The following is a 17,736-nucleotide window of genomic DNA, read 5'->3' as shown; positions in this document are numbered from 1 at the left end:
ACCACTGACTAGTGCAAAAATGTGCCTCATCAGTATGATATGGATCAATGTAATTCCAATTATTAATAATGCTGTTTTAAAAGGTAGAACCAGCCCTCTCTGTCTTTCTAATTAGAAATATATTGTCAGCATAAAAAAAACCCCAAACATGTAAAAGTGCTTGTGACACGTGGAACAAACTTTACAACTCAGAGAGTGAATTATAAAGCAGGCATGTTTATTTCAGCGCTGGGTATACGGGGGATCGCTCCACCTATCATGCACACCGTAAAGCTCATTAGTGAAGTTTAAATACATGTGTGATATAAATATTCATTACATTTCCCAGAAACCTTATACATATTCATTACATTTCTGAGAAATAATTAACATATGCAAATGCCCTTTGCACAGTCGCAGTTGTTGCCTTGGGTGGTCGGCGGGTGTTCTTTGGGGGTCTTATCATCCTCTTCCTCGCTTAACCGTTCTTTACCCTTTTCAATATTTTGATATTAAACTTCTGTTTTTCCTTTGTTCTTCTTGTATCTTTCATGCCAAATAATCTTTGACCTCCAAAGTACTGTTCTCATGCCAACAAATCACCCCTTATCTTCTTACTTGCGTTCTCAGTTTTTCTCATCCTTGAGTCCATATGTCTGTTTTCCTGTGTTCTCACAAATCTATCTACACATCCTTTAATTACTTGAGTTGCAGGATGTCTTATCTCATTAAAGGAAACCATATATTCTGCTTGTACCTACTTATTGCTTACAAACTACAAAATATAATTGACATCTGGAATATATATCAACTACCATATAGCACTTGTGTTCTGAACAGTGACAAAGTTGCAGTTTGTGGTTTCTCAGCACCAGGCACTGCAGGTCTGTGCAGTATTGCTTCTGAATTAAGTTTTAGACTATTAGGTAACATACTTAGGATAAAGCAGGTAAATCCTCTAGTGGATATTTATAAGCAGTCATAACTGCATTTGGTGAAAGTTTTAATCCAGTTATTGGGTGCTTAGGATATGTCTTGCTAGCTTAGCTATCTCAAGTTTTCTGCTGTTTGGTCTCAGAAGACTGAAGTAATTGACAGGACCTCAGCTACTCTGGCCAGAACACACTAAGCAGAATTTCAGGCATTGTCTAAAGGGATTGACTATTGTAGGTAGTATTTGGGGATTGTAATTTTGGATTTAACTGCCTGAAAGATTTTTTTTTAGGTGTCTACATTGGGGAGGAGAAATTGGGTTCCCAACCAAACACAACTGCTCTCATCCAAACTTCAGTAGTATATCTGTAATGAAAAGATGGATCTGGGATCACATTCCACTCTGCATGGTAAGTAGTTGCCAAGCAGTCATTAAATTAAGATAATAAAGAATGTCTGCTAAGTGAAAAGAATGTGAAAAGTTGTCTGGTTCAGTAATGATAACCTGAGGCATTTAATTCCTCATAGGTATATAACTTGAAGAATTAGATTTACTTTCTTAAAAGATTGGCATATTTAAATGTGATGCCAGTATATAATGATGATTTTCTTAAAGCCTCAGGATCCTGAATCGAGTGATTGAGAATCTCAACTTTCTTTTTCACATTAATGTAAGCTTTTCATTCTCTTCCTGGTAAGATAAAGTCTACAAATGTGACCAGAGGTCACAATATAGGTGTTGTGGTTTAACCCCAGCCAGCAACTAAGCACCATGCAGCTGCTCACTCACTCCCCCCCCACACCCAGTGGGATAGGGGAGAGAATCAGAAAATAAAAGTAAAACTCATGGGTTGAGATAAGAACAGTTTAATAGGACAGAAATGAAGAAAATAATAATGATGGTGATAATAATAATAAAATGACAATAATAATAATAATAATAAAAGAATTGAAATATGCAAAACAAGTGATGTACAATGCAATTACTCACCGACCAATGCCCAGTTAGTTTCTGAGCAGTGATCCGCCCCCCAGGCCAACTCCCCCCAGTTTACATACTAGACATGACGTCCCATGGTATGGAATACCCCTTTGGCCACTTTGGGTCAGCTGTCCTGGCTGTGTCCCCTCCCAACTTCTTTTGCCCCTCCAGCTTTCTCGCTGGCTGGGCATGAGAAGCTGAAAAATCCTTGACTTGAGACTAAACACTACTTAGCAACAACTGAAAACATCTGTGTGTTATCAACATTCTTCTCATACTGAACCCAAAACATAACACTGTACCAGCTACTAGGAAGACAGTTAACTCTATCCCAGCTGAAACCAGGACAAGGGAGACAAAATACAAACATCAGCTGAGGTGTATTCTGGGCATCCCAGTTCTCAGTTATCTTCCTAATCTTGAAAGCAGATTGTAATCTAGAGTTCGCAAAGCAAGTAGAGCAAGACTCTGGACTAAAATTGAACATAAATAGGTGAATTAAATTGTGAATGGATGTGTGAATTAAATAATTTGCAGTTAAGGTGATAATATTAGAAAAATGCGTTACATGGACCGTCTCCTTCAGTTAGTTCCTGTTGGCATAGAAGGTTTTAAAAATTAAATCAGAAGACCATTTGTTATCACATCATGTATAAATTCTACATAAAATACATTATTCTGAACAGTTATATTAAGTAGACCTAACAGTACAATAATGTCACATTGGAGGCTTAAATTTGTTGGCTTAAATTTACAATTTACACAAACCCCTTTCTTGTGGAAATCAGCTGTATATGCACAGTGTGGTGTGATGCTGTAGCCATATGTTTGAGTTAATGCCTAGGCTGTGGTGATACTGCTTAATTTAGGGTTAAACATGATGCATTGTCCTTTAAGCAGGACCATTACTCCATAGTTTCACTATGCAGGCCTGATTACTTTGTATCATACCTTGTGAAGGTCTGACAAATTATAGTCAATGTCTCAAACATTTGTTAAAGAACTTTGGTGGAGAAGATGGCCTCTGTAAAAGCGCTGGAGTTGTGTGAACAAGAAAACGTGGCTGGAGGAGAGGGCCCCACAGAGGGTGGGACTGTGCTTCTATCTTAAGCGGTCATGCCTGCAGGGAGAGAGAGGCAACTCCCCAATGACCCCCCAAGCCCACCAACCCATTTCCAGAGAATCCCGGGAACATGAACTGCGCATGTCGAGACCATCGACTCATTTCTGGAACACTCCTAAGCTCACACTGCGCTTGCTCAATGATGGCAAACCCACACCCACACAGGCAGACCCCTTTAGGTATAAAAGAAGGGAGGACGAGTTCTTGGCATGCGCCCTCTGGAAATGGATCTCTAGGTTGGCTGGACCAACACTGGACCCAGGACTGGTGAAACCCTTTTCTTCTCTCTTTCTTCCTCTCTCTCTCCCTCTCTTTTCCACAGTCCCTACACCTCATCCTTTTAAACATAAACCATTGACCAAGTCTGAGACTAGGAGTATATCCAGCTGCCCCTGGGCTCCTCTTTGAGAAGGAGTCCAAAAAGCAAGGGGGTCTGCTCTGAACCTCGTGACTCAACGGGAGGGCTCTCCTTCTGACACAGTTTCATGTTCCTTTTTCTGCTTCTTTTTCTACACCTCTCTTCTCTTTTCAAACAGTGGCTTAATGACATGATGCAAGGTTCATATTGATAAGTTCACTTGTACTTGGGCAAGGTTAACTTGGTCGAATAAATGTTGATCGTTGTTTGGACTCCCCTGGTGTCATTTCACCTTAATTCTGACAAAGGAAATCCATGAACCTGAGTCGCTCCAACTTTGGGATGCGACATACCTTACTAACAACTGTGGTCTTGAAGAGGAACTAAAGACTGATAAAAAGGAAACATCCTGATCCAGAAAGTGCCGAAAGTCAGATGATCGCCAAAGAAGCATGAACTGGGGGAAAGGTAAAGACGGCAGGGGGAGATCATGACCACCAACTCAATTCAAGACTGGAAAGACTTGCCCCCACCCCCCGCAAGGAGCATGCTTGCTAATTTACATAGCAAGCGAGGCTAATTTAAATGTAACTAACCAATAGTAGATGAGATGGTGACTACTAACCAATGAACGTAAATTTAGGTGGGTTTTTACTAATCACGTAACAGGATCAATACGTTGTAGTTCATTAGTGTGGTGTGCTAGCTTTGTGGAATTATCACCTAGCACCCATCTTTGTGCAGACATGAAATAAATAAATATCTCGTCTCTGTGTGTAAGATTGGCTTATTGCACACTGGGTATTGAGCTCTGCTTGTGGGACAACAGTTTCTGGTCACCCAGGTGGGACAGCCATTTTAAGCCTTGCCTGGATTGTCCTGCTGCTCCAGACAGGAGATGGGACCAGGAAGGACTCCAGCGTGCACCGACCTTTTGATCAGGGAATCCTCCAGTTCCTCTCTGCGGATGGACAACAGGCAACCCAACGGTGCAACACCAATACAAGATATTTAAAAGGAGGCAAGGGACTACGGAGGTGAGTAGCTGCTTTTTGCATAAGCTTAGACTTGCTCTGCATAAGACACACCCAGAAAGGCCCACAACAGAGTTTAAAAGGGATTCCTAGTCCCACAGGGGTCAGATATCAATTAGCTGCTTTTAGAGTAGCTCAGTACTGCTCTGCATAAGACACGCCAGGAGAAGGCCCGCAACAGAGTTTAGATAGAGGAATCCTGGTCTGACAGGGGGTCAGAAATTGGTATAGTATGGGTGTGGCTGCTTCTACCGAAGTACCCCGGTGTACTCCCTTAGGATGCATCTTGAAAAATTGGAAAAAGTTTGAAGGGGATCCCCTAAAGAAAGATAAATTAAAAGCTCATTGTGCACAATGGTGGCCGATATATGAATTGGATGGTGGAGAAAAATGGCCAGAGAATGGATCATTGAACTATAACACTATTTTACAGTTGATGTTATTCTGTAGAAGAATGGATAAGTGGGATGAAGTTGCATATGTTGATTTGGTTTTTGTTCTGAGACGTGATCATGAAACTTGTAAAAAATGTAAATTGTTGATGGAGGATGCTGATGGGATGTATGTATTAGCAGAAAGTGTTAATGGAAAAAGAAAGAAAAAGAGTGGTGACAAAGAATGTGAAAATAAGTGCATTAAGGATGGTGGGGAGGTTGAGGATATGCAGATGTTGGTTCTGAAGGGGGACTTGGCGAACATGGAGAGAAGGGCTGAAGGAGGGAAGTCGCAAAATAGTAGTGGTAGCGACAGTAGTGATGACGGTGATAATGAAGCACATTTTAGTCCGGTCTCCAGGAGAATGAGGGGACAGTGTCCCCTTATACAAGCTCCCTTGAGACAGGCAATAGGAATGGAGGGAAAACCAGTGTTTGTACATGTCCCGTTCGCTACTTCAGATTTATTGAATTGGAAACAGTCAGTGGGATCTTATTGGGATAATGCAGAAGGAATACATCAATTGTTAGAAACTATTATGTTGAGTCATAATCCAAACTGGGGGGATATACAAGCTACATTGAATACTTTCTTCACAACAGAAGAAATGTGAATGGTGTTAGAAAAGGCAAGGGAGGAATGCGAAAGAAGAAATGCAGCAGGGAGTATAGATGACTATATGCCAAAGACAGAACCTGACTGGGACCCGAATAGAGCTGTAGGAAAACCTATGTTGAAACGATATCAACAACTGATCCTATATGGGGTTCAACATGGAGTCCCAAAACCTAAAAATGTGTCAAAATTATATGAAGTGAGACAGGAGTCTGAAGAAAACCCCTCAGCCTTATATGAGAGGTTATGCGAGGTTGCCCGCAGGTAGACTGACTTAGATCTAGAGGATGAAGCCAATAAGAAAATGTTTAATATGTTGTTTATAGGACAATCTGCTTCCAACATTAGAAAGAAGCTGCAGCGTTGTGATGGGTTGACCCTGGCTGAACACCAGGTGCCCACCAAAGCCGTTCTATCACTCCCCCATCCTCAGCTGGATAGGGGGGAGAAAATATAACAAAAGGCTCGTGGGTCGAGATAAGGACAGGAGAGATCATTCACTATTACCGTCACGGGCAAAACAGACTCAGTTTGCAAAATTAACTCAATTTATTACAAATCAACCAGAGCAAGGTAATGAGAAATAAAATGAAATCTCAGAACACCTTCCCACCACCCCTCCCTTCTTCCCGGGCACAACTACCCTCCCGGATTTCACCACCAAGCCCCCCCAGTGGCACAGGGGGACAGGGATGGGGTTTATGGTCATCACACGTTATTTTCTGCCACTTCACCTCCTCAGGACGAGGGCTGATCACACTCTTCCCCTGCTCCAGCGTGGGGTCCCACCCACGGGAGACAGTCCTCCACGAACTCCTCCAACGTGGGCCATTCCCACGGGCTGCAGTTCTTCACGAACTGCTCCAGCATGGGTCCATTCCACGGTGTGCAGTCCTTCAGGAGCACACTGCTCCAGCGCGGGTCCCCCACGGGGTCACAAGTCCTGCCAGCAAACCTGCTCCAACGTGGGGTCCTCTCTCCACAGATCCGCAGGTCCTGCCAGGAGCCTGCTCCAGCGCGGGGTTCCCACGGGGTCACAGCCTCCTTCGGGAACCCACCTGCTCCGGCGTGGGGTCCTCCACGGGCTGCAGGTGGAGATCTGCTCCACCGTGGACCTCCCTGGACTGCAGGGGGACAGCCTGCCTCACCAGGGTCTTCACCACGGGCTGCAGGGGAATCTTCGCTCCGGCGCCTGGAGCATCTCCTCCCCCTCCTTCTTCACTGACCTTGGTGTCCGCAGGCTTGTTTCTCTTACATGTTCTCACTCCTCACTCCGGCGGCAGTTTCTCTCCGTCCCAACTTTTTTTTCCTTCTTAAAAATGTTATCACAGAGGCGTTACCACTATCACTGATTGGCTCGGCCTTGGCCAGCGGCGGGTCCGTCTTAGAGCCGGCTAATATGGGCTCGCTCTCTCTCGAACACAGGGGAAGCTTCCAGCAGCTTCTTACAGAAGCCACCCCTGTAACCTCCCCCCCCCCGCTACCAAAACCTTGCCAAACAAAACCAATACAAGCGTGTAGATGGAGCTGGAGGAATGTCTATATCTCAGTTGATAGAAATAGCATACAAGGTTTATAATAATAGAGAGGAGAGAGAAAGGAAGGAAAGATTTAGGGAAAAGCAAAAAGGAATAAAATTACAAGCCTCGTTGTTGGCAGTGACAATTGCTGAGGGCCCCAGTAGAGATAAAGATGCGGGCCAAAGTAGAGGTAAGGGAAGAAGTGGATGGAACAGAGAAGGACAAGGACAGAGAGTTAACTCCTTGAATCATACCCCTTTGGGTCCTAATCGGTGTGCTTTTTGCAGAAAAGAAGGACACTGAAAAAATAAATGCCTGCAGAGAGAAAAATTATTTGTTGAATCCTCAGGAAAAGGAGGGCCAGAATCAGATACTAACCTAATCATGCTAGGGACATCTGATACTGAATGAAGGGGACTGGGGGAGAATATCAAGATTTCCCCAGCCGATCCCCTGGTTCCCGTAAAGCTGGGGAACAAAGTTATAGATTTCCTGATAGATAGCAGAGCAACCCATTCAGTAGTAACTAGTTGTAAGGGGCCTTTAAGTAAAATGTATATGCTGATTGTTGGGGTCACGGGAAAACGAGCTTTTAAGCCATTTTTAAAACCTATGGAATGTACAATTGGAAATACTACATTGACTCATGAATTTTTATATATGCCAGAATGCCCCCTCCCATTGCTGGGATGTGACCCATTCTGTAAATTGAAAGTGCAACTAACATTTTCTGATGAGTCTATTCAGCTACACGTGCCTGAGGAGACAGTATGGAGAGCTCAGTTGTGTCTATTGGCTGAAAAAAAACAAGAACAGACCAGAATCCCAGAGGAAATTTTGGATGCTGTAATACCCCTGGTATGGGCCTCCAAGAAACCTGGACAAGCCAAGAATGCTACTCCGGTAAAAGTTGAACTAAAATCAGAAGCTCAACTGGTTAAGGAAAAAACAATATCCTATGAAATTAGAGGCCAGAGTGGGCTTAGAACTGTTGATTAATACTTTTGTGCAGTATGGACTGTTGCAGGAATGTCAATCAGAGTATAATACTCCCATCTTACCAGTTAAGAAACCTTGAACTCAAGAGTATCAGTTGGTACAAGACTTGAGAGAAATTAATAAACTCACAGTTGATGTACATCCAGTTGTCCCAAATCCTTATACCTTTTTGTTGGCAATACCAGAAGATAGTGTGTATTTTACAGTGTTAGATCTAAAAGATGCCTTCTTTTGCATCCCCTTGGAAGAAGAAAGCCAGAGGATATTCGCCTTTGAGTGGGAGAGTCCTACCACAGGGAGGAAAATACAACTCTGCTGGATCGTGCTTCCACAAGGATTCAAGAATAGCCCAACACTGTTTGGTAATGTACTTGCCAAGGAATTGGAAAATTGGCAAGGTAAGAATCCTTCCATTACTTTGCTGCAGTATGTAGATGACATCCTACTTGGGGCAGCCTATCACAGTTTTTGTACCACACGCAGTGATAGCTGTACTTGAACAAAAGGGGCACTGCTGAATCTCTCCTAGCAGGTTAGCCCAATATCAGGTGGTGCTGATCAAACAGGCTGATGTCACTTTAAAAATGTCTTCAACCTTGAATACTGCCACTTTAATGCCAATAGATGAAAAGGGAGAGCTGGAATATGACTGCCTGCATGTTGGGAAGTGGCTTGCTGAAAAAGAACATGGGTCTATAGAAAAGTTGTGCGAGCAGAGTTCTGTGTGAAAGAATGTCAGTTTGAGCAGCAAGACTAGGCCTTGGCCGAAAATAGCTGGCTTTACTGATATTGGGAGAAAAACAACAGCTGGTCTCGCTGTTATCAGGAGAAAGACAGGGACGGTGTGATCTTGGCATAGTTTCATAAGCAACTTTTGAAGAAGTTCCCATGAGAAAGTTACGGAACACGCATAGCTGCCAGCCACAAGTGGGTGTGTTTTAGTAATGAATAAACATTAGCAATGTACCAATCATATTAGGACTAGTAGGCATAATTATCGCAAACTGTATAAATATGAGCTATCCGTGCAAATAAAGTTGAATCACTTCTATCACTCATATTGGGTCGACTTATGTGCATTCCTCCGCCGCTCCAACAAATGGCACCCGAACAGGGACCGAAGAAAGGGGAATTGGAGCGACGGACACTGAGAAGCACCGGTAGCAGCGACCGGGGGGCAAAAGATTAACCGAACGCTGATCGTCTTGGTTGGTGTGTTAACTCTCGTGCCTGGACCATCCAAAAGGGGTTCGCCGTCAGTGAGGGCTACTGGAAAAAGGCTGCAAAGACTTTTTAACCGAGGTGCCTTAATCAAGGTAGCACCCAGGAATATCAAGAAGCCGGCCGGCAATGGATCAAGAGGTAGCCCTAAAATTATTACAGTGCTTTTTAGAAAAGCGGGGGGTAAATTGCGTTAAGCAAGTTTTGGGATTAGTTGCTTTAGGTCGTGTTAAGGGATGCTTTAAGAATCCGGATTTATTATTTGAGGAGAGTGAATGGCGTAGATTAGGAGACGTATTATGGGATATGGTAATTGACGATGATAAATCAGCTAAAAAACTAATGAAGCAAGGACAGAAACCTTTCAATTAGTGTGGGTACAGCTTTTGAGCTTAGTACCTGGAATGCTATCGGAACCTCCCTATGGGATGAAATCAGTGACGGGTCTAAAGAAGTTAAAGATCTTGCAACTTTATGGAAATTGATTAAGACAACTCTGCAAAAAATGAAAGCAGATCGTAAAGCGTCTGCGTCTGCTTTTGCTGCTCTCTCTCTCCAACCACAAGCGAAAGGGAAAAGCGGGGAGAAAAACATAATGCAGCAAGAGAGACTTTTTGGAGCTTGTTCGCCTACTCTTGTGCCCTTGATTTCTGCTCCACTCCCTGGGACTGCCGATATTAATCAGACATCTGACAGTTCCTAAGCCTCCCTAACCGTACAATTAAAGGAAACCCTACAGAATCAGGGAGTGAGTAAAAATCTGCCTACGAAAAAACAGCCCTCAGATACCACCGTTCAACATGAACAAATTATACCTAGCATACACCCTGATTCAAATAATGCAAACAAGGACTTGTCTACTCTAATAATAGAACAAAAAGAGACAATGTTAGAATTGTTAAAGGAAATGCGGAAAAGAGACGGGGAAACCAACCGCACCTGTGATAGACGCGGAGCCGCCTGTAATAGCCGCTTGTAATAGCCGCTGCAGAAGAAAGGCAGAGACATTGGAGGGGTGTAATAAAAGATGCCATTATAGAAGGGACTATGCTCCAAGCATTCCCAGTTATTGCATCAAATGGACAGAAAAAATGGGAGGTGTTTGACTGGGAGGTCATTGAGAAATTAAGGAATGCTGTGAGTCAGTACGGAATCAAATCCGCCTTAACTCACCAAATACTGCAATTCATTTTTTCTGCTGATACGCTGATACCTCAATACTCGCTTTTGAAAATGCTACTGAAAAGACACGCAAAGCATTGTGTAATTTGCCGAAAAATGCAGACGTTGTTGATATGATAGAATACACGGATCGATCAGTGGACTCACAGAAAGTAGCCTATGCTGCCACAGCTCTACAACGAGCTACAAAGAAACACAAGGCCAGTAAGACACCCTTGGAAGTGTTCTAACTGTGGCAAACATGGACACATTAGGAGCAAATGTACAGGTACTGTTAACAGTAAGTGCTGCAACAAGTGTAAGAAAGATAACCATACCACCAAGAATACAGGAAGAAGGGAAACTTTACACCGACCACGAAGGCCCCTCGCGCGGCGACACGAATGCAAGGGGCTTGAGCTGCCAGCCCTCAGGCAGTCTTGCATCCACCAGATCCGCCACTGCAGGAAGCTCCAGAGTGGATGTGGAAACCACAGTCAACATAAAGGGACCATTGGGGTTTGGACTTAGTGCATTTTTAATGGGGCAATCTTCAACAGCTCTAGAAGGAATTCTGGTGCTCCCAGGGCTTATTGATGCAGATTATTGTGGGACTGTGAAAATTATGATTCATGTTTTAATCCCTCCTGTTTCTATTCCTAAAGGTACCAGAATAGCACAATTAGTTCCATTCAGGTCGTGCGTTCCGAACCCAGGTGAAGTACAACGTGGAGATGGTGGATTCGGCTCCACAGGGAAACGGCAGGTATACTTTGCCATGGACACAACAAGAGGTAAACCAGAAAAGGTAGTGCAATTGGAAGGGCCCAATGGAGTTGTCGTCAAGAAACCGATGACAATCAATACAGGAGCTGATGTTACGATTATTTTATGATGCATTTGGCCTCCATCACGGCCATCGATCAATCCGAACTTTGGTATTGCAGGGATAGGGGGCACACAAGCCACCTTAGTAAGTCAGCTACCGATTACATTTGTGTTCCCCGATGGTGAACACATTACGACGTGTCCGTATGTCATGACTACCCCAACTGAATTGTTTGGCCTCGTAGGCCATGATTTATTGAGCCAAATGAAGGCAATGTTAGTGACCCATCCTTTTTAGGAGCGGTCACTGAGGGGCAGCCAATCCTGAAAATTAGCTGGAAAACAGATGAGCCTGTGTGGATTGATCAGTAGCTGCTAAATTCTGAAAGGTTGCTAAAAATACAAGGGTTAGTTGAAGACCAATTGAGATCGGGACATGTTGTCCCTTCTACTAGTCCATGGAATACATCAATATTTACCATTCCCAAGAAAAGTGGGAAATGGAGACTGTTACATGATCTCAGAGCTGTGAATGCGGTGATGGACAGTATGGGAGCCCTGCAGCCAGGTTTGCCGTCTCCAGTTATGCTTCCAGAAGAATGGGATTTGTTAATTATAAGTTTAAAAGATTGCACCCAGATGGCGCTGAACGGTTCGCCTTTTCGGTACCATCGATTAACAAGGCAGATCCCTATAAGAGATACCATTGGGTCGTGTTACCGCAATGAATGCGCAATTCCCCCACGATGTGTCAGGTGTATGTGGCCTGGGCATCAGAGCCTGTAAGAAAGCAGTTTCCTCAGTAACTTGCCACAGGATGAGATTTTAACTCAATTGCAGGACATCTTAAGCCATCACGGAGTAATAATCACTCCTGAAAAGGTGCAAGAGGCAGCACCTTGGAAGTATTTGGGGTGGCACATAGATGTTAGCAGTGTTAAACCTCAGAAGGTTCAAATAACATGAGAAATTTCAACGTTACATGATGTACAGAAGCTTGTGGGAGATATCCAGTGGGTGCGGAATCTTTGCGGTATCACTAATGGCGATATGACCCCTCTGGTAGAACTCTTGGGTATGAGAACACTGTGCAGATGAGAAACGGGAAATGACAGAGCTGACCAATTGGTTGCTGCGCCACGGGAGCCTCCTCCAGGGAATCGTTTTCAACAAAGCACGGCAATCACATGCGTTCTTGCACCAACCTGCTAGGATGTTAACAAAGCAATTTGACTTACCACTTACTGACGCCCAAGGTATCTTTAAAGCATGCCCCGATTGTCAAAAGGAAGGGCTGGGCTTGGGCCGTGGGGTTAACCGATGAGGTCTTTTGCTATTGCAGTTGTGGCAAATGGATTTCACCCATGTCACATGGTTTGGTGCAAAGCGTTCTGTGCACGTGTGTATTGATACCTATCCTGCTGCCATGTGGGCCACAGCATGAACTGGAGAAAAGGCCTTACATATTGAATGACATCTTCATGCTTCTTTTGCAGTACTGGGTGTGCCTAAAGAAATTAAGACGGACAACGGCCCAGCCTATGGTTCTACACGATTTGCTCGATTTTGTAATTTGTGGGGAATTCACCACGGTACCGGTATTCCACATCTTCCCACAGGACAGGCTATTGTTGAATGGGCCAACCAAACCCTAAAAGAACATGCTGCAAAAACAAAAAGGGGGGAACCCAGGGCTTACTCCCAGAGGAACGATTGGCCAAAGCCTTATTTGTGCTAAATTATCTTAGATTGACAGGTGATCACAAAGACCCACCAATGGTAGTGCATCATGGTCTTTTACAGGCAGAAAGGACGCAACAAAGTACAGGAATCATGGTAATGTATAAGGACCCAGAATCCGGGAAATGGTGCGGATCAGCAGAAGTAAAACTTACTGGGAGATCCCGGCTAAGTGGGTCAAGCCATGGCTTCGCACTGATGCTGGACCCGGAACTGTCCCAATGGCAACTGGCACGGCACCGGTGGGTGCTGAAGCCACTGATCCGACAGATTCTAACTAATAGAGTATTACTAGCGGACACCGAGTCCTTCAGACAGGTTTTTAGAACAGCGTGCCTTATTGTATATAGAACTTGCTTTAGGTAAAAAGTGTGTTAAGCATAATTTGATTAAACATAGCGTGATTACGGGAAGACAGTGTGGGGTAAATGTAAAAGTTAGTTAAAGCCAAAATTAGGGGTAAGGTCTATTTCCATTAATAACCTGGGAACGAGGTTGATTGTGTTTCCACAGATACAGGCCCACGATGGACTCCTGTTCGATTTGCACGACCATCATCATCTGGAGCATCATAGATGATGTGGCAATATGAATACTACCTCAGCCGAAAACTAATGTATAGGTCACCTTGGCTAACATAACAGGTCAAGATTCTTTGTGCATCGCAACTGTATCGTAAAGCCCACGAACCAATAGACAAGATGGCTATGACTCGTGCAGCGTGCCTGGCCAGCAAGCGCATGCGTCATAGATTGCAACCGAGGCGGACTTTTGGCACCCGCTGGCCACGTGTGCTAAAACCCGTTCCTCTGCAAATGTATAAATACCGGGATTTTCCGAAGAGCATCGGGCTGGTGTACGGTGAGGTCATCGTTGCCTCTGTGGGGATGCCCACGGAAAGCTGGCACCTACCGATTGCTGGGCTGAGTTCGTGGAGCAAGATGGTACAATAATGTATGGATGGTTCATTTTCCTCATAGTCCTCATGGTCTGGGTCATTAGGGGTAACAGGTTGGCTCAAAGAATTATGGGCATTATTGTAGTTACTGTGATTGTAGCTATTGTAATAGTTTTACCTTGTTCAGCTTATTAAGGAAAATGGCATCCCAAGTTATTAAGCAAGCCTGGATTGCTCAAAAACAAAAAGAGGGAGAAAGATTTAAACGGAGACCTACAGTGGATTCGACCTTGTTGTGGTATTACAAATACAGACTTACAGCCGCTGCTGGATTTATTGAGGGGCAGCGATAGCTTAACTTCTACAAGACAACTAAGTGCACCGGGATGGCAAGCCTTGACAGCAATTGGACAAAAAATCACATCATCCATGTCTGGCAGATACGTTCCTGATTTACCCATAATTTTGAAACCTTATGCTGAGATTGATATGGAACACACTGACTGTAGTAAGCAGCATGACAGTGACACCGGTGACTGATCCACATCGGTTAACGCCATGGGACAGTAAGAATGTTTGGGTGTCACTAGCTAAAGCTATTAATCAAATCTGTTTTTGTGTGCTTATGTATTTTATTAGGTATAATGTTGTTTTTACTGTGCTTAATTAATTGTGTTCACAGATCTTTGCAAAGGGCAATACAGCAGGTGTTAAAATTTTACCTCAATCTATTCACAAACAAATAGATTGGCTGAAGAAACATACACAAAGATCCATCAAGAAACTAGTTGGTTTGATGGGGTGTTAGAGTCAATATTTGGCGGGATAACACCATGGCTAATGTCATTGATTAAGGAAGCCTTACGATGGTTAGGGTATATTGATATTAATCTGTGTAATAGTTAAAATTGCTTATGGGTGCATGAAAAAAGGAGTCTAAAAGCTGACACACCAAGCTCTACTCGCACAAAAAGAAAAAGGGGGAATTGTTGGGAAGTGGCTTGCTGAAAAAGGACATGGGCCTGTGGAAAAGTTGTGCGAGCAGAGTTCTGTGTGAAAGAATGTCAGTTTGAGCAGCAAGACTAGGCCTTGGCCGAAAATAGCTGGCTTTACTGATATTGGGAGAAAAACAGCAGCTGGTCTCGCTGTTATCAGGAGAAAGACAGGGACGGTGTGACCTTGGCATAACTTCATATGTAACTTTTGAAGAAGTTCCCATGAGAAAGTTACGGAACACGCATAGCTGCAAATCACAAGTGGGTGTGTTTTAGTAATGAATAAACATTAGCAATGTACCAATCATATTAGGACTAGTAGGCATAATTATCGCAAACTGTATAAATATGAGCTATCCGTGCAAATAAAGTTGAATCACTTCTATCACTCATATTGGGTCGACTTATGTGCATTCCTCCGCCGCTCCAACACCTGCAGGTTATGGAACAGGTATACTCTAGCCAACCTGATTTCAAAGATGTACCATTAATCAATCCAGAAATTGAACTTTTTACAGATGGAAGTAGCTTCATGGTGAATGGAGAACGGAAAGCTGGGTATGCTGTGGTAAGCCTACAAGAGGAGGTTGAAGCGCAAGCATTGCCACCCAATACCTCCACTCAGAAAGCAGAAATCATAGCTCTAACTCGAGCTTTAGAGCTATCCAAAGATAAAAAGATAAACATATATACAGACTCCAAATATGCATTTGGAGTGGTCCACACACATGGAGCCATTTTGAAAGAGCATGGATTGTTATCCTCTCAAGGAACCCCTATCAAATATGGACCAGAGATTTTAAAACTGCTGCAAGCTGTTCTAAGACCAAAAGAAGTTGCAATTGTACACTGCAAAGCTCACCAGAAAGGACAAACTGAGATAATAAAAGGAAATCAAAAGGCAGATGAAATGGCTAAAAGAGTTGCAGAAAGGGGATCATTGATTGGGGCATTGATCCCACCAAGAGTTCAATGGGAACCTCCGGAATATTCTGAAGAGGAGGATCGGCTTGCCAAATATTTGGAATGTACCAAATCAGAGGAAGGTTGGTGGGTAACTAAAGACGGACAGGTATTGATCACCACCTCAATGGTAAGAGAAATATCGAAGAAAACCCATAATGAATCCCATATGGGAGCAGATGCTCTGGTTGCGAGAGCGTTAAAAGATATGCTGTAGGACCAAAAATGCAAAAATGATCTGATATAATTGTACGACAATGTCAGCAGTGTTGCAAGAATAACCCAAAAATTCAAAGGAAGCCTCCTTTCAGAGAAGTGAGATGAGGCCGAACCCTGGGGGAATACAGGCAAATAGATTTTTCTGAATTACCAAAATATAATCAGTTTAAGTATCTTTTGGTTTTGGTAGATACTTTTTCTGGGTGGCCTGAAGCCTTCCCATGCTATACCAACAAATCTAGAGAAGTAGTTAGAATCTTGCTCAAAGAAGAGATTCCGAGATTCAGCATCCCAGAAGGGATGTCATCAGACAATGGCCCTCACTTTATAGCTGAAGTAGTTCAGGGAGTCACCAAGTTCCTACAAATACAATGGGATCTACATATACCTTAGAGACCCCAATCAAGTGGGAAAGTAGAAAGGATTAATCGGACCCTAAAGAGACAAATCTCAAAGTTGTGTCAAGAAACACAGATGAAGTGGGTAGATGTCCTACCTATAGCATTAATGAGAATTTGAATTACTCCTAGAGTAACAGAAGGAGTGAGTCCTTTTGAAACTCTGTATGGGAAACCATATCCTGTAAACTTGACGACAGGAAAAGGGGACCAAATGCACATGAAGGGAGAGGAAATGTTGATCAATTACTTATTATCCTTGTTGCAGACTTTAGCTTCCTTGCACGGGTACCTTAACCAGCGAGCTCCTTTGCCTTTAGTCTCACTGGTGCATGAATTTCAACCCAGAGATGAAGTTTACATCCACACCTGGAAAGATGAGCCTTTGAAAGAAAGGTGGAATGGACTTTACTTGGTGCTACTTATTACTTATACCACTGTGAAAGTAAAGCATATAGATTCATGGATACACTATACCCGTGTGAAGAAAGCTCCACGGAAGGAATGGATCTCTGAAAAAACGGGACCACTGAAGCTGAAGCTCTCTCGATCCCAATGAACTGTGGCTGGGACTCTTGATATGGATAAAGATTAACTTAGTTCATTTTACCCTAACAATACTTTAGCATTGTAAACCAGGATATTGCTGTCTAAGAACAAAACCCCAAATTGAATGATAGTTTGCTTTGTTAAAGGTCCATAAAGGACTGCTTAGTGTTGCCAAGTTTAAGTGAAACTAGAGGAAAGGTAATTCTGATGGGGGAGATCACGACCACCGACTCAAGGACCACCCACTCAAGAAACCTACCAACCCAAAAAGTTAAGGAAGCAAAGGTCTCAAAAATCGTGGCGGGCATGAGTAGCTATTTACATGATAGGCGAAGAATTTTAGGCAATCATTTAATAGAATAACAATGAATATGTATTAGCTGACTAAATTTTGTGTATAAATAACTGTCAGTTTGTACTGACAGGGTGCTGGTTTATGCCATGCACCTGTATCTGCCCATTTACACAATAAAAGAAAATACCTCGACTTTGTGTGTAAATTGGGCAATGCACACCGGGTAACGGACCCAAGTTTTTGGGATAACACTCTGAAAAGTCATATATTGAGTTAGACTGTATACAAGGCCTAGTGTCTTTGTATTGCATTTTGATTATTGTTTTCATACCTTTGTTAATGTAAATTATGTATATATACAGATTTCTTTAAGAAAATAAATGAAGGAGCTAAGGAGGTAATATTCCTCTGTTGCCTATGAATAAAGTTAAAAAATGCCACAGTGTTCTGTGGAGAATCAGGAAATCCATGGGAGCAGAATTGGCGTTTGA

The 17,736-nt window shown here is 43.2% G+C and overlaps 1 protein-coding gene across 1 annotated transcript in view; it reads left to right on the top strand.

Moving 5' to 3' along the window:
- LOC126035320 (uncharacterized) overlaps positions 1 to 17,736 on the top strand; it is a 245,625-nt gene that overhangs the window by 117,427 nt on the left and 110,462 nt on the right. The window lies entirely within an intron of this gene.

The sequence above is a fragment of the Accipiter gentilis genome, chromosome W (assembly GCF_929443795.1).
Source record: "Accipiter gentilis chromosome W, bAccGen1.1, whole genome shotgun sequence".
Lineage (NCBI taxonomy): Eukaryota > Metazoa > Chordata > Aves > Accipitriformes > Accipitridae > Astur > Astur gentilis.
This window is presented reverse-complemented; position numbering and strand designations above follow the sequence as displayed.